The sequence below is a fragment of the Colias eurytheme genome, chromosome 5 (genome assembly GCF_061535395.1).
Source record: "Colias eurytheme isolate Ceu_HAF_F1 chromosome 5, ilColEury1 Martin Lab GWU primary, whole genome shotgun sequence".
NCBI lineage: Eukaryota > Metazoa > Arthropoda > Insecta > Lepidoptera > Pieridae > Colias > Colias eurytheme.
Genome location: NC_142984.1, coordinates 3,902,578 through 3,917,545, shown reverse-complemented (window position 1 = coordinate 3,917,545; position 14,968 = coordinate 3,902,578). Strand labels below are relative to the sequence as shown.

The 14,968-nt window shown below is 31.2% G+C and overlaps 1 protein-coding gene across 1 annotated transcript in view; it reads right to left on the bottom strand.

Moving 5' to 3' along the window:
• Window positions 1–14,968, bottom strand: part of CREG (Cellular Repressor of E1A-stimulated Genes) — a 188,776-nt gene that overhangs the window by 77,957 nt on the left and 95,851 nt on the right. The window lies entirely within an intron of this gene.

Below are 14,968 nucleotides of genomic sequence, written 5' to 3'. Positions count from 1 at the left end.
TAGTGTTATATACGCAATGCGCGTGAATTTTTTCACATTTATAAAGTTACTTTATGTTACCTTAATCAGGCCTTCAAGATAAGTCTCTTTCCCCCAAAGACATTTCGAGCTAAGTTTGTGCACTCACTACGTTGCAACCGATTACAATTTACACAATCTGATCAGCACATTATTATCCTTATATAGTCGTTATTAAAAACTGCTGAATACAATTGCCGAAAAACTTACGATTTTCTTAATTAGAACGTTATAAATTCATTAAATTTCCCATTTTTTGCCTTACAAAATCTATTGATAAATACTGCTAAAAGTTATTTTTTCCATTAATTTATTCGAGTTGGTTGAAGACCAATGAGTATTAATACTCTAAAAAATTTTTTTTTTGAATTTTGATAATTCTTTAAATATTAAAATATATTTAAAAATAATTAGGAAAAATCCTAGCGAATTTCTTTAGTCGCGCTCCTTGGGCCGGAGCGTTCTGACGTGTGCTCTACGCTCGATTTTCCTTCATACCGAAGTGAAAGTTGCTCTACTTCATTAAATTTAATATTTTTGTTAATTATTATTTTTATCTTAGTTTTGTGCAAATATTCGTATTTTTAAACATTTGATTTCGATATGGAAAATAAACGAAAAAAATACGCGTGTAACTACTAGAAAAAAAATTATCTTCGAACATAAAGTTAATGAAACCAAATAGATTGCAAAGGTGATTGGCAACAATTTCTTTATTTTACGGGGTGTCAGTAAAGGGATGTATATTTCTTTAAAACTAAAGTAAGCACATAAATGTTCTTATAATATAATTTTTTTGAAGTTCCAAAAATGTTTATTTTTCGTTTGAGAAATACGAAATATAATATAAACTTGTATTGAGAACTTGAACTTCCCAAGTTCATCCGGGGAAATCCCCATACGGGGAAAATGATTTGTTTACTCCAAAATTGATCCGAGGTGTTTTAATTTTTTCTTCTAGTCATTTTCAACGTAGCGGCATGTTGTTTGATTATTAATTTTGTAACTTAAATACAGGATGTTGGTTTTATATTCTGATCTTACAGACGCGCTGACAAATTTAGTCCGCCATTTCTAGTTTAGTCTACCAACTCTAAGTACCCATATTAAAACGAATGGATTATCATCACATCATCAAAACTCAGATGTAATGGAAGATCACAATAACATAGAAAATTCAGTGGGTGTTGAGAACTAAACAAACAGAAGTAACAGAGACGCGAAGAATAAAAAAAGAGGACGAAAACGATAATTCGTTGATGCTTTCCCTTTTCGACGTATTGTTAGGGTACATCACCAATCTGCAAAAAACAAAACTGATGATTCCCAATTGCTGATTAAAAATGAAAAACAACAGACAACAGTGGTGAAAATTTGCTGATCACAATGAAACATCCTTCAGTGGTAGCAGATTTACTCATTTAAAATATATCGGTGAACAGCGTAAAGGAGAGGAGGACAGGAAAACATTATGAATGTGGATGGTGGATTGTATACAGGGTGTAATCGATAAGTATGTGCAGGCGATTATGACGTTATTATTGCAGGTATCAAAAAACTTAAAACTGATATCGAAATTACTTTACCTAATGAGCAAAATGACAATAATAACTTTTGCACGCCTCATAAGCGAAGCGTTGAGGTGGGTACTACTGTCACTTCGCGCAAAACATCTGATTTTTCAAACTTAAAATGTCTTTATGTATCATACATTGCACTTGTAAGATAATACATACACACACATATTAAGAAAAAACACTATTTTTAACGTTCATGATATTTTTGATGTCATTTTTGTTATTTAAACTAGTTAAAAAACAGTTTAAAAAAGTTCTGTCTTGGACGTCCGTGTGTCTGTATGTGCGGATCCTTTTTCTTGTTAACACGATAGCGACCGAAATACTTTACTAATCGAGTCTTTTTTTTTCTCTTACGCTTGAGTATGCTCAGGAATAGAACCCTTTCATTTTTCAGGGTCTGATTCGATGTGGTTTAATTGTTATTAAATAAACAAAAATAATAATTAATAAATATTTATTAAAAAAAAATTATGAGGCGTGCACTTTTGGATTTTCCAAATTATTTAAAAGTATAATGAGAAATATCTAAAAAATTTACTTAATACACTCCCTCAAGAAGGGAAAATTGGACTAGTAGAAGTTAAATGTCTAATTCCGGCAAAAGAGATGAATGCGGAAGATGCGGTTAAAAATAAAAAATTTAATATTTGAAATACAATGCAAAAAAATAACACTTTTGTCATAGATAAGAATCATGACTATTTTTTCCAAATTCAGGGACAACTAAACGTTGCAGAAGCAGAAGTCTGCTTATTTGCTGTTTGGACTGGAGTGAATCATTCGTTAAAAATAGAATAAATAAAAAAGTATGTAACGTTTAGGCAAAATAAAATGATGGACCATTATCAAGATTTTACATAAATTGCCTACTGTCAGAATTGATTGATTCGAGACTTCAGCATTCGATGCCATCAAGGACCCATCCTATATCATTCAAGCGATTGAAAAAAAAGAGATAAATCCAGTGCAACCGATAAAGCATCATAATGCTAGCAAAAGATTTATTAGGTTTATAAATATAAATCTATATATTATACATAATATAATAAATCTGTAGAAGACGCGAAGACTGACATCCGCGCGGACGTAGTCGCGGGCGGAAGCTAGTCAGAAATAAATATCTTTTGTTTTCATTTGCGTATTTTTCTATTTTATAATTTTTTAACACAAACATTACATTTTTTTTATTATATACAAAATTTGTTTATCCGTTTTATTAGTTAAACTGAACAACTTTCACTAAGAAACTTAGGTCGAAAAAAATGTATGAGTTATGCATTTTGTATGGAAAGCTTATTTTTTTATATTTCGTCCAAATTTCTTTGTAAAAGTTGATCAGTTATATAAACATGAAGTTGAAGATATCAATAGAAAGTATTCGCAAATCTTGTGTACTGATAAAAAAAATCACCCGGTGTAATTTTCACGAAAATTGTTTCAAATTGTCCTTTTTGGTACTTATTACGAATATTAAATTATACGAATGATTTAATTTTTAAAAATTAAGTGGAGCAACTTTCCCTTAGTATATTTGTATTATTTACATATAGGATGACAGGATGCATTTGTTTGCACTACTAGACCAAGCCCTTAATCTAATTTCGAACGCTTTCATTGTAGACTCTCTTTCAATTCTGTAATAATTCGAGCTTTGTGTAATTATGTCTTCAGTGAAATATTTATTGTAGATCTTTGATTAGCATTGATTCTTACCGCCAAATTGTTTCATAAGATCTTATCAATAGATCAATTGAAGTAGCTTCAAGCATGACGCGTTGACATCACAATTGATTATGTGAGCGAATCGAATAATTTTTCGCTCGATTAACAAATGAATTTTGTAAACAGTCGATATTGTATTTGACCACAATCGAATGCAAGACTCGTACTTTTCGTAACAGATGCAATTCAAGGTATACTCTTTACGTGACTTATATTTTAAAACCCCGAAAAAGATCACTAGAATACCTAGATGGCGTCAGTTATCAATATAGAACCGAAGCATAATACTTTTCGTTAGATAGATATATACCTATTAAAAAAAACTTTTTCTTTCTGTTTTTTTTTCTATTAAAATATCCATCACTTTTATATATATACTTAAATGTCCCAAACTTAAATTTCATAATGTTTCAATTTCATAAGCTTATTTTGCAAAGTTTTGTGAAAGACATTTTCTTACACAAATTCTCCATGATAAAATCCTTATATATAAAATTCCTTTCCTTAGTAAAGCGAGTAAGTTTACATACGTAAAAACATTATTTAAATTAAATTACATTTTCAAAACATGTACGTATATCTTCTCGATAATAAGTAAAAGTTATTAATTGCACCATATAAAATAATTTAATCAAGCAGTCCAATTTTATTATGTTTTAATTATGATAAAATCAAATGGATTTCAATGATGCAATGTTTGCTAAATAGCGAATATTCTTATCTTAAGATTTCTCTGTTATGCATACAGTTTCCTTTCGCGGACTCATCACGTGCTCTTACCATCTCCAATTTGAACATTAACGTTGAGAACTTGTTCTGTTACAGAGTAAATTTGAATAATAGTAGGAAGAATAGAATGCCTCTAACATTAAATTGTAAAAAATTGTCTTGGCCGAGATACAAATATGTTTAAGAAACATTATGTTTTTCACAGTTTTATACACATAAATTTATAAACCTTGTAATAAAAAATAGAATTGAAATAATATACTTTTTTTATACAAATAATAAAACCTCGTTGTAAAAGCACATCTGAACTAATTATTATTATTAGTTATTGATGTACGTATAAGTACAAGACTGGAATGAAAAACATATTCACTGAAGGATTTGTCCTCAGTTAAAAATGCCCTTTAGGAATTAAAGCGCAATGGATTCACAAGTTAATAAGAAGTGATTATGAAATTATTAAATAAAATTCATATTAAAACATTACATTTAGGGCCGATTTTTCAATGCTTGGATAAAACTTATTCGTCGAATAATGTATAAAATTACCATTTTAAAAACGTATTCTAATTGCCCGTATTTGACAGTTTACGTGACATTTTAATATTATCGTGTAATACTTTATTGGACGGATAAGTTTTATCCAAGCATTGAAAAATCGGCCCTTGTATAAATAACAACTAATTAACCCGCATGCAAACGAGATAGAGCGTGATTACTTTTTATTACACGTCCAAATCAATAAAATACAGTATTATGTAAAGTGTATGTTAGTATGTAAAACATAAAAGTGAACTGGATTATCAGAAAGCTGTCAATTAAAGTCTATTAACATTTAAAAGTGTAATGAAATCGAGAGCAACAATTCTCTAGTGATCATTAAGAAATACCGGTGCAATTAATCATGTCAAATATTTGTAATTTCATTGCAAATTAAATTGGGACTTAAAAAGTTAAAAGTTCAACTCGTGACATATATAGAAAAAAATAATTGATCATTCTTAAAATATAGGCTGCGTGAAATTGCGAAATCATTTGAAACGTAAATGTTTTAATTAATATTCTATTGCGCTTAGAACCAAATTATAATTAAACCTCGTTTGAAAGGCATATCTGAACTTATTAGTTATTGATTTATACGAGACTGGAGTGGATAACATATTTACTGAAGGACAAAAAGTTAAAAATGTCCTTAAGGAATTAAAGTGCACAACTTGTGATTTTAAGAAATATTAAATTAAATTCATATCTAGAACGAGATTCATTTAGCAATTTTTCTTTATTTTTGAAGGTTCATATTCATAAATCATAAATTATTGAAACATAAAACCGTGTTAATCGTTTGAACTCTAAGCCACTATTTGTTGATTGTGTGCACGCCTTTTAGCTTCTTTCTTCGCATGTAAAAATACATTAGCGAACGAGTGTTACATGAATAAACATAATAACCAATGAGTGTACGAAGATCTTCCATTCTCCAGTAACATCTGACCTTTTTAGTGCGTACCTACTTGTTAAGTTGCTAACAATTATGCTTTAAAAAAACCATTACTTTTACGCGCCAAGCCTATATTTAAGCGGCCGTTTATGTTTGTACGCCTGAATATGTGCATATTGTTTTTTTATGTTTTAGAATATACGTTTGTAAATATAGGTCGTATGTTATATTAAACTTTACGGTACCTATATTTATAAATATTTTAAAGTACGTAACACTTTCAAAAATGTAAGCTTATCTTATAATTGAGACAAACATTTTCATTTCATCAGTAGAGCCATAGCACAGAATAGGTACTAGTAGCTAACACTACATAGTAAAATTTTACTGTTTATTATTTCCCTGGCGAGCAAGTAAGAGATGATGAGAGTGTAACTGGAACCTACAATGAGGATTCATAAAAATTATTAAATTATATAGCAACCCCTTTTCTTAATATTTGTATTTGAATAAAATTATTTAAAACTGATATAAAAATAACAATCATTTCGTAATTTCTCTCGAATACTTAAGGATTATAGCACAAAGTCATAAAATAGATAGTTCAATGATATTGCAATTTAAAATTACGCAAATAAATTATCTGCTAAGTTATGGATATTTACCGAGGAGGATCTGTTACGAGAGATTATGCTCTAGATCACGACTATCATCGCAATGATTTGATTACATCGCTCAAATATAATTGGTTGTGAAACACTAACACTTTTGAGATTTAGTTAGTTTAGTGTAACACGCACTGTTCTAGAATATAACATTAAACGCGCTCAAGTTTTGAGCTACATTAGGTTGTGTACATGCATTATTTCGGTATGAAAACATGTCTTTGATCTCTTCATTCGCCTAAACCTTTTTTGGAAGCGCTTTGTTTTCTACAAAAAACCTAGACCTCGTCATCGTCGCCTAGACTTTCATAAAGAGGGAGGTTTCACTCCAGATTCTCAAATGGAACCCAACGACAACAATTTCCTATCAAACACAAAAAGAATCAAGTCAATCGTTTGAAAATCCAACGACTTATCGATTAACAAAACCAAAAAAGAAAATAAAAGTCTTAACTCAAAAACCTCTTTTGTTTTTAGGAATGTCGATACATGCATTTTAAATGTATCATTTAATATTTACTACCGTTTTGGAAATCAGTTTCTATAAAGAAGAGCAGAAACTGTAGGTACTGAAACTTTTTAAATCATATACCTACCTAAATATTACAACATTTTTCATTTGAAATAATAATTATGATGAAATGCAATCAAATTTAATAATTAGAAAAATATAGATAAAATAAATAAGTAATCATTATTTGGTATATAATTTCTTATTGATAAGTATATCATTTCGATTTAAAATATATAAAGACAAAAATTATAGCAATTCAATTCGAAACAGAAAGAATTCGTCCACAACATATAATAACGTGCACTACTAAATATATCGCCACCAAAAACCTTCATACACATAATGAGCCAATTAAACGGAGACCAATGATCAGTTTTGCAGGCGTAAATCATTGTTCGCAATCTAACTCTTCCGAGCAGCCTTGGTTTGAATAAGTAATTTTAATTCAAATGGGTAACACACGATCAGTGCGGGAATGTGGACCGAGGTCGATCTCTTATAAGCCAGTTAAGCGTCGATTTGTCTTATCGATATGTCGAAATTTTCGGGATCGGACTTTACACTGCCATTAATCAATTCAATTAGTCTTGCAAATATGTTGTGCGTTTAATTATGAATGTACTTTACACAATAAATGGTTAACATTTTAGGTCGTAAAACCATAAATTCGTAGGATAATGTTAGATATTTAAAATCTTAATGTTTTCCGCTATTTACTTGGTAATTATTTTAGGCACGTACTATGAATTAACGTGAAATAGAATTATAGTATTTTCGGCACCAACAGAACATTATCTCAATCGTTGACTTACCTACATATTAAATATTTTTTTTGGCTACTTATGGTCCGGGAGCCAGCAGCAGATTTTATGACCAAGTTCCTCTCAAGCGGTAATTAGTAAAATGCATCAAAGTATAGTATTATGAAGCCTCGTGAACGTCAGCTGGAGCTCGGTTGGGGGGAAGAGCGGTTGTAGCCTCCCGTATCAGCTGACGGTTTTTCCACCAAGATACAGCCAGCTGACATATATATTTATCCACAGTTACATATAAGCTATCATCAGGTAAAATTTTGTTTGAGAGGAAATAACGGAAAATAAATTTTTCTTTAAATTTAACTTTCATGTTCGAGACACCAGCTGACGTATAATACACCATGTTGTAACCAGCTGACTATTTTTTTTCGTTGAGATATTGGGTTAGCTACAATTTGACAAATTTTTAGCTGAGAGGAAATGAATGAATGAATGTATTTTTTTTCCTATGTGCGTGGGAGGCTACAACCGCTCACCCCCCCAACCGAGCGCCAGCTGACGTTCACGAGGCTTTATAATACTATACTCTCATGCGTCTGACGAATTATCTCTTGAGAGGAAATAGTTAACCAAATTTGCACCTGGCTCCCTAACCATTAATAATTAATTCCTGGGTTATATGTGATGAGATTGATTCCAAAATATTCTGTTTTTCGCATTTTAAAGATTCGTGAATACTGTTGTTAGTTTTTCGTAAATTTTGCAAGCAGCGGACAGAAACTTTGCAGACTTACCAAAGAATATACATTTGTATTTCTAATACAATTTTGCTTATATTTCAAAAATTATCGAGATTTACTGACGTTATAATTATCACCGGCATTGGCCTTGTTTCATAAGTAAAAGAATATTAAAGCTGTTACAACTTACGCGTAAGCTTGGTCAGCTGAAATGTCAAGTGTGCTAGTATCATGTGACTAAATAATTCAGTCTAAAGGTCCTCATAAATAATTGTGTTAATGGACTTTACCTAGTTTTTGAGGTTGATAAATCATATTTTTTTGAATAATAAAAGGTTTAGTATGTTTAAGCTGGTTCTAGATATGTAGCTATTAGAATTAGGATCTCTTTCAAGTCAAGAGATAATTAATAAACATGTGCCAATTTTTTAAAGAATGAAGTCTATCTATTGTATGAATATAATGAATCTATTGTATTTTTTATATACCTACATAGTAATTACATAGTTATCTACCTATGTAATAGTGTAAAATGAGTGCACAAAATTGTGAAATATTCGTAAACATAAATAAGAAACACTGCCAATTCAAGACAAGGAATTACACGTTCTTGGGCAATATATTGACATATTCCATAAAATTTGATCCTATTATATTTTTAAAGTAATAAATCTGAACGCAATGAGGATTTCCGTTCCAAGTTGCCCGCTCCAAAAATTGCTTCACACCAATGTTTCATAGATGTAATGAAATCATTAAGCTTAAGGGGATTACTATGGTCAAAACCGAAAAACACCTTATACATATTGAATTTTGTTGAGGAAACTGTTGGTACGATTGTGTTAAAAAAAATATATGTGATACTCAAGGATATAATTGACAAAGTGTATTGTTTACTTTTCATTTTAGAACGGCCTAAACATAAAAAAAATACATACAAATCAACCCCTTTTTGAACATAAAACGCATTTTGTTAGGAAAACGGCTACATATTACATGAAATTTATACCAAAAAATATGTTATGATATTTGTAACAATTTGTATTGATTGTTTTTTCAATTTTCATTACTATCGTTAAATTATCAAGAAAAAACTCGAATTTATAATAAAACTCACATAAAACCTCACCTTTATTGCATATTTTCGACGAAATTTGACGGTGTCAGTTCGACTCGGACGGGGGACTGTACGTGCGGTTTTTTTTGCAAAATAACGCTAAAATTCACCGAATTGAATGTTTTGTTAAATTAAACCAGATTGTAATAGGTATTTAAATGAGCACTTCATGAAATGAAAGTTAAAAATAGGTATGTAAAGATATAAAAATCTGTTTGTAAATTAGTTTTGTTTTTGAAAGGCGTCATTGAATAATATCCAGTGTTGATAATTTTTGACAGTAAAATATTATCAGAAAACACATACCTATAAAACAGTAACCAGACTTTCCCTGTGCCTTGAATATTTTTTAAAAAAGATTAATTGCTATTCTATCGTATATTTTAAGGGTCCAAAACAATCCAAAGCCGGGAGATACTGACACAAAATTTTGGGTCATTTGTAACAGGATGGCGGTTCTACAGTGGTGTCAGTACGCAATGACAAAAAGAAAAATCATGGTCAGAACAGTGCTACCGGCAGACTAGTCGCGTGGGCGTTAGTCGAACTCGTCGGATAAATTACGGAAGGCAAACGATTTGTAACACAAAAATTTTAGGATTTGCCGATAGCCCATAAAAAATAAGTAGGCGGTAGTGTCATGCCATACTTTTCCGGTGTAATTTACAGCCCACAATACCGACGTGAATGCGTTGATTTAAAAAAAAATTCAACCATTTGTAGTTACCAGGCTAATTTTTGCACAGGTAATCATCGTCCAGTAGCCATATGTACGAAAATCGCCATGCCATACCTACTATTGAGACAGTTCCAAATGGTCGCCATACCGCCGAAAATCAGCATTTTTTTTATATTTTATAAAATCATTTAATTTTATATTATTGTATAAAATCGTAGGAAAGTCAAAACTGACATACCTAAACGTATAGCAACATTTTTAACCGACGCCATTATAGGACGAAATTCTCAATTCAACTGAATTTTTTGTTGGTTCCGTTACCTCCGCACTTTTAACTGGGTGAACCGATGATTTCTTCTACACTAATATTATAAAGAGGAAAACTTTGTTTGTTTGTTTGTTTGTTTGATTGTAATGAATAGGCTCATAAACTACTGCACCGATTTTAAAAATTCTTTCACCATTCAAAAGCTACATTATCCACGAGTAATATAGGATAGATTTTATCCCGGAAATTCCACGGGAACGGGAACTATGCGAGTTTTTCTTTGAAACCGCGGGCGGAGCCGCCGGCGGAAAGCTAGTGATTCATAAAAATATAAATTATATAACAATAATTCCTTTGCAGTGACTCTCCGAGGAAAAAAGAAATAGATTCGTGTTACAAATTTTAAAATCATACATAGAACATTTCCATCGACAAGGTTTTCTGGTATTTATAATCTACCGCCTGACAACTTAACCTCCCCTCCAGTTGGTTAGTTGTCAGTCGCTTACATTTTTTGAAGAGACGATCAGTCATCAGCGAGCCAATTGATCTTAAACAGCCGACCAGTGCGGTCTATAAGTGCCATAGCCGTGCCTTGTGATTTATGTAAGATTTAAGAAAACTATCAAGTAAATGTACCAAGTGAAGGAATAATAAAATATGAATTGTGACGAAGGCGTTTTTATTCTACAACCCAACATTCGGGATAATAATAATCAAATAAGGTTTAAATAATAATCATTATAAATATATTTATAGGAAAAAAAAGGTTTTTTCAATATTATTTTTTTGTTAAATTTTTACTTCACGAAAGCGAAAACTCTTCTGAAGACGTCAACTCTCTGGAAAATCTGTTTAATCGGAGGATTTTAATAAGATACTAGATAATATGTCGCAGTCATCTGGAGGAATCTGCTATTTGATTGAAGACTAGAGCGATTATTGAATGACCACATGTAATTGAATGACTAAAGAATAACTCGTCATCCAACAATATTCCGAACGTTCTATCCGCTCTGTTCAAAGGGCTATAAATTCGCTAACTAGTTGGACGTCGTGAGTGATGCTTGTTAAATCAACGTTCGGCCTAGTAATCCAAACAAATATCAGATTTAATCAGATGTCGGCGATGTCTTATAGACACAAATAATGGAAACAATGCTAAAAAACATAAATTTAAAGTTACAACATCATAAAAAATAGATTTGATCGGAGCCCTCAGTGTGCGAGTCTAACTCGTACTGGGTAGGTTTTATTTCCTTCTCGAATACCTTTAATCTTCAACTGTACTATAATTTTCCTGTTGCCATGACATGGTGGTACTGATCTACACACGTCACATGCATTTTTTCCAAAGCCACAACAAAATAAATTATCCAAGTTTGCACCCTTATAAAACCAATTCCAAGTTGCCCAATTTCTTCCTTGCCCGCGCCAACATAATATGTAAGACCGTTTAACTATAGCGTTGAACATTGTAATAGACCATAGATACCGACACAACTAACACTGTATTCTTTGAACGGAAGGGGTCATAACCCATATCAGTCATAGTCATAGGCTCTGGTAACTTCAGTCGCAGGAAAATCACTCATTTTGTAATGTGTTAAAAGATAAACAGTAGAAAAAAATAAACTCAGTTTAAAACACGTTATAATATTTTTGATTTTAAGCTGCTATATAGTCGATAAATAGGCACCAAACTCTTAAAGGGGTGTAATATTTTAATGTTTAAAAATCGAAACACATTTTTTTTCTCGTCATCATTTCAAAGACGTAAGGGATTTAAAAAATTAACCCCGAACTAACTACAAAATACATAACAAGTCGAAAAAAACGTGATTTCTTGTCCGTTCCCCTATTTTTTTCGGTGTGTGTAGGTTGCATGCATATATTCCTACTAGGTATGAAGAGATATACAGAGAACACTAAATACATTTGCCTGGTCACCATTACCATTCGATACACCATGACATGGTAGAGGCCGTTCTATAGAATTACGTCAAATAATGTACTTCATCTTTTATATCTCTGTAGGTGAGATGTTCTCCACCCTAACCATCATCAGGTCTCCAGAATATAGTAGAGTCCGTTTTGAATAAAATTAATTTCTAAATCGGTGTTTTCTTAACTGTTCCCCACTCTAGAACTTATAATTACTTGCTTAGTCATCTTAAGGTCTCCAGAATGGGTCATGTAGTAGAGACTTTGCTTATAACGGTTAATTTTGAAAGATGAGTCTTCCTACATTACATTTACAACATACATAGTACACAATATTTACTATTCATAAATGTAATATGTTACTGCCTCTCAGAGAAAACATAAATTAGGTAGAAATCACTAACACATTACGATACAATACGATACATTTTACAATTCCATCATCTTTGGTCACTTTTACTTCAACAATGATGTATATTATAGAGGGCGGTTAAAAAAACAAATTCAAATATAGTGACAGAATCATTAAGGTCGTTGAACCATGTAATTGCCTTAAACGTAAGCTAATTAAAGCTGACAGATATTATATGTCATGTTGTTTTGAACTTAGCGTCATATGTTCTTTGAAATATTGTGTAAAATAATATGTTCATGGTATGGTATTAATAAAGTACAACGAACAAGTTGTCTAACGCGTTGCTTGAAGATTACTGTCAGTGTAAATGATATGATGGAATTAATTAAGGTTAATAATCGCCGTTATTAATATGTTACTATCACTTACAAAATCATTGCCAACTTCTTTTATACTACAAATTGTTAGAATTGCATCTAATGGGTCGCACTGTCTTTGTATGTGTGAAACAAATTTTCATTTTTCGTCTTTTCTCCTTCAAAGGCGCTGCGGTGTTGTAAAAGTTAATCTTTTGTAAACAGTATGTAAATACATATGTATATACTCTCCAGGCCCAGACGCAAGCCTTACTTTAACTTGAGTCTGAGTATCTGTTCAGCTTCTTCATCAGCTGATCAGCTTTTATAGTGATGATTCGACTTAGTTGTGTTTTCTTTTTATCTTTGAATACTAAAATACATCAGTTTTTTTAGATGCATTTCCTCTACCACGAATTTGCCAGTGTTATTTTGTAACTAGCTATACCCCGCGGTTTCCATCATCAAGAGCTCATAATGGTTTATACCGCTTGACGAAAGCCTAAAGCTTCGGGCAATAAAAGGGCTATCTATAACAGTGAAAAAAAAATTGAAATCGGACCAGTTGTTCCTGAGATTAGCGCGTTCAAGCAAACAAATAAACATTCCTTCATCTTTATAACATAGAAAACGTTTATTTGTAGATACATTTTATAATTGTATTAATTATATCGCCCACTTAGTTCTACCTATGTTAAAACAATGTTATTACCTAATAAATACACTAGTTAATTGAAACTGTGTTAACAAAGTGTAAAATTACTTCGTGATTATAATTAATATCACTGCAAGTGCAACAACAATTAAAATGTCACAATAAATAAAGTAACACGTTATTAATAATGACAGAATGTTTAGAGTTTTATTGTTAACGTTTTTTTATTATAATAAAACGACTTTGTGAATATCTTTTCAGGTTACATAAAGGTTAATAAGATTAGACGTTTAATAACCCATCGTTAGTTGATAATGCGTGAACTGTGACTAAAAGCTTCACAAATTCATATTCCAAAGAATGTCTCTATTGTTCCAATTGCGGAGACTCTATCTTCAATTACTCACGTTCTTTCATAAAGAATAAATACAGAAAATTGTGATAGCAGTATTTTTATGTTTCGTAACAAGAGCAATCTTGCTTTTAATTCTACAGTTCAGTAGCTACTAATGAGCGCCGAATTTGTGGTATGTCATCATTGTAGATTTTTCGTCTTATTGGATGATTTTGCTATAGGTAATCAGTTTGGGTAAGAGCATGTCCGAGTTTTGTAATTTTGTAATACAGATGTACAAATTCTTATTACGTAAGACTGTGTGTTTTACTTGAAATAATTTTCCTCACAAAATAAAATATAGTATTGAGTGATTGAATGATAATAACGATAATAATTATAGATAACTATAATAGAGTAAGTAAGTAAGTAAGTTATTTCAAGTTTTATAAAGTTCACTTCCATGATTTATTAACTAAATTTAATAATGTTTTAGATGCTATGCCTTTGTTTGCACATGTGCAATAAACTGTCCAAATAAATAAACATTTTGTAAACAGATGTAAAGAGGCTATACGAGCATGGGTAAAGATTAAGAAACAGAGACGGTACTTAAGATATACATGTTTGGTTTTGTCTTAGCTCAAGTAATTATGGCAGACATTTGCATACGCATTGTGTAACATTTGGTCAAACTTGGGCATAGCCTGAATTCCCACCGAGAACACCGGAACCACGCGTTTTGAACAAATATTTTAATGATTTATGAACGAAAACGGTAGTGTCACAATCGATTATAAGATTTAATGCTTTAAATTTAAAATGTGCAACAAAATTGCATTTCGATACCTAATTAACTAACACAATTTATTTTAAAATGTTATATAACAAATTCAATGCCTGCGCAATTAAACTAGAAATAAATTGAATATTACAAAGTTCAAACATCAGTTACGTGAATGATTTTATGAACGCTTTAAAATATTATCGTAATGATTGTGATTATGAAGGCTTTACGAGGACTTAATAACAGAATGTGCCTTACTTTGACAGCGGTATTAGTAATTTTCAGGCTATTATAATGAAGTGGGTATGGTGT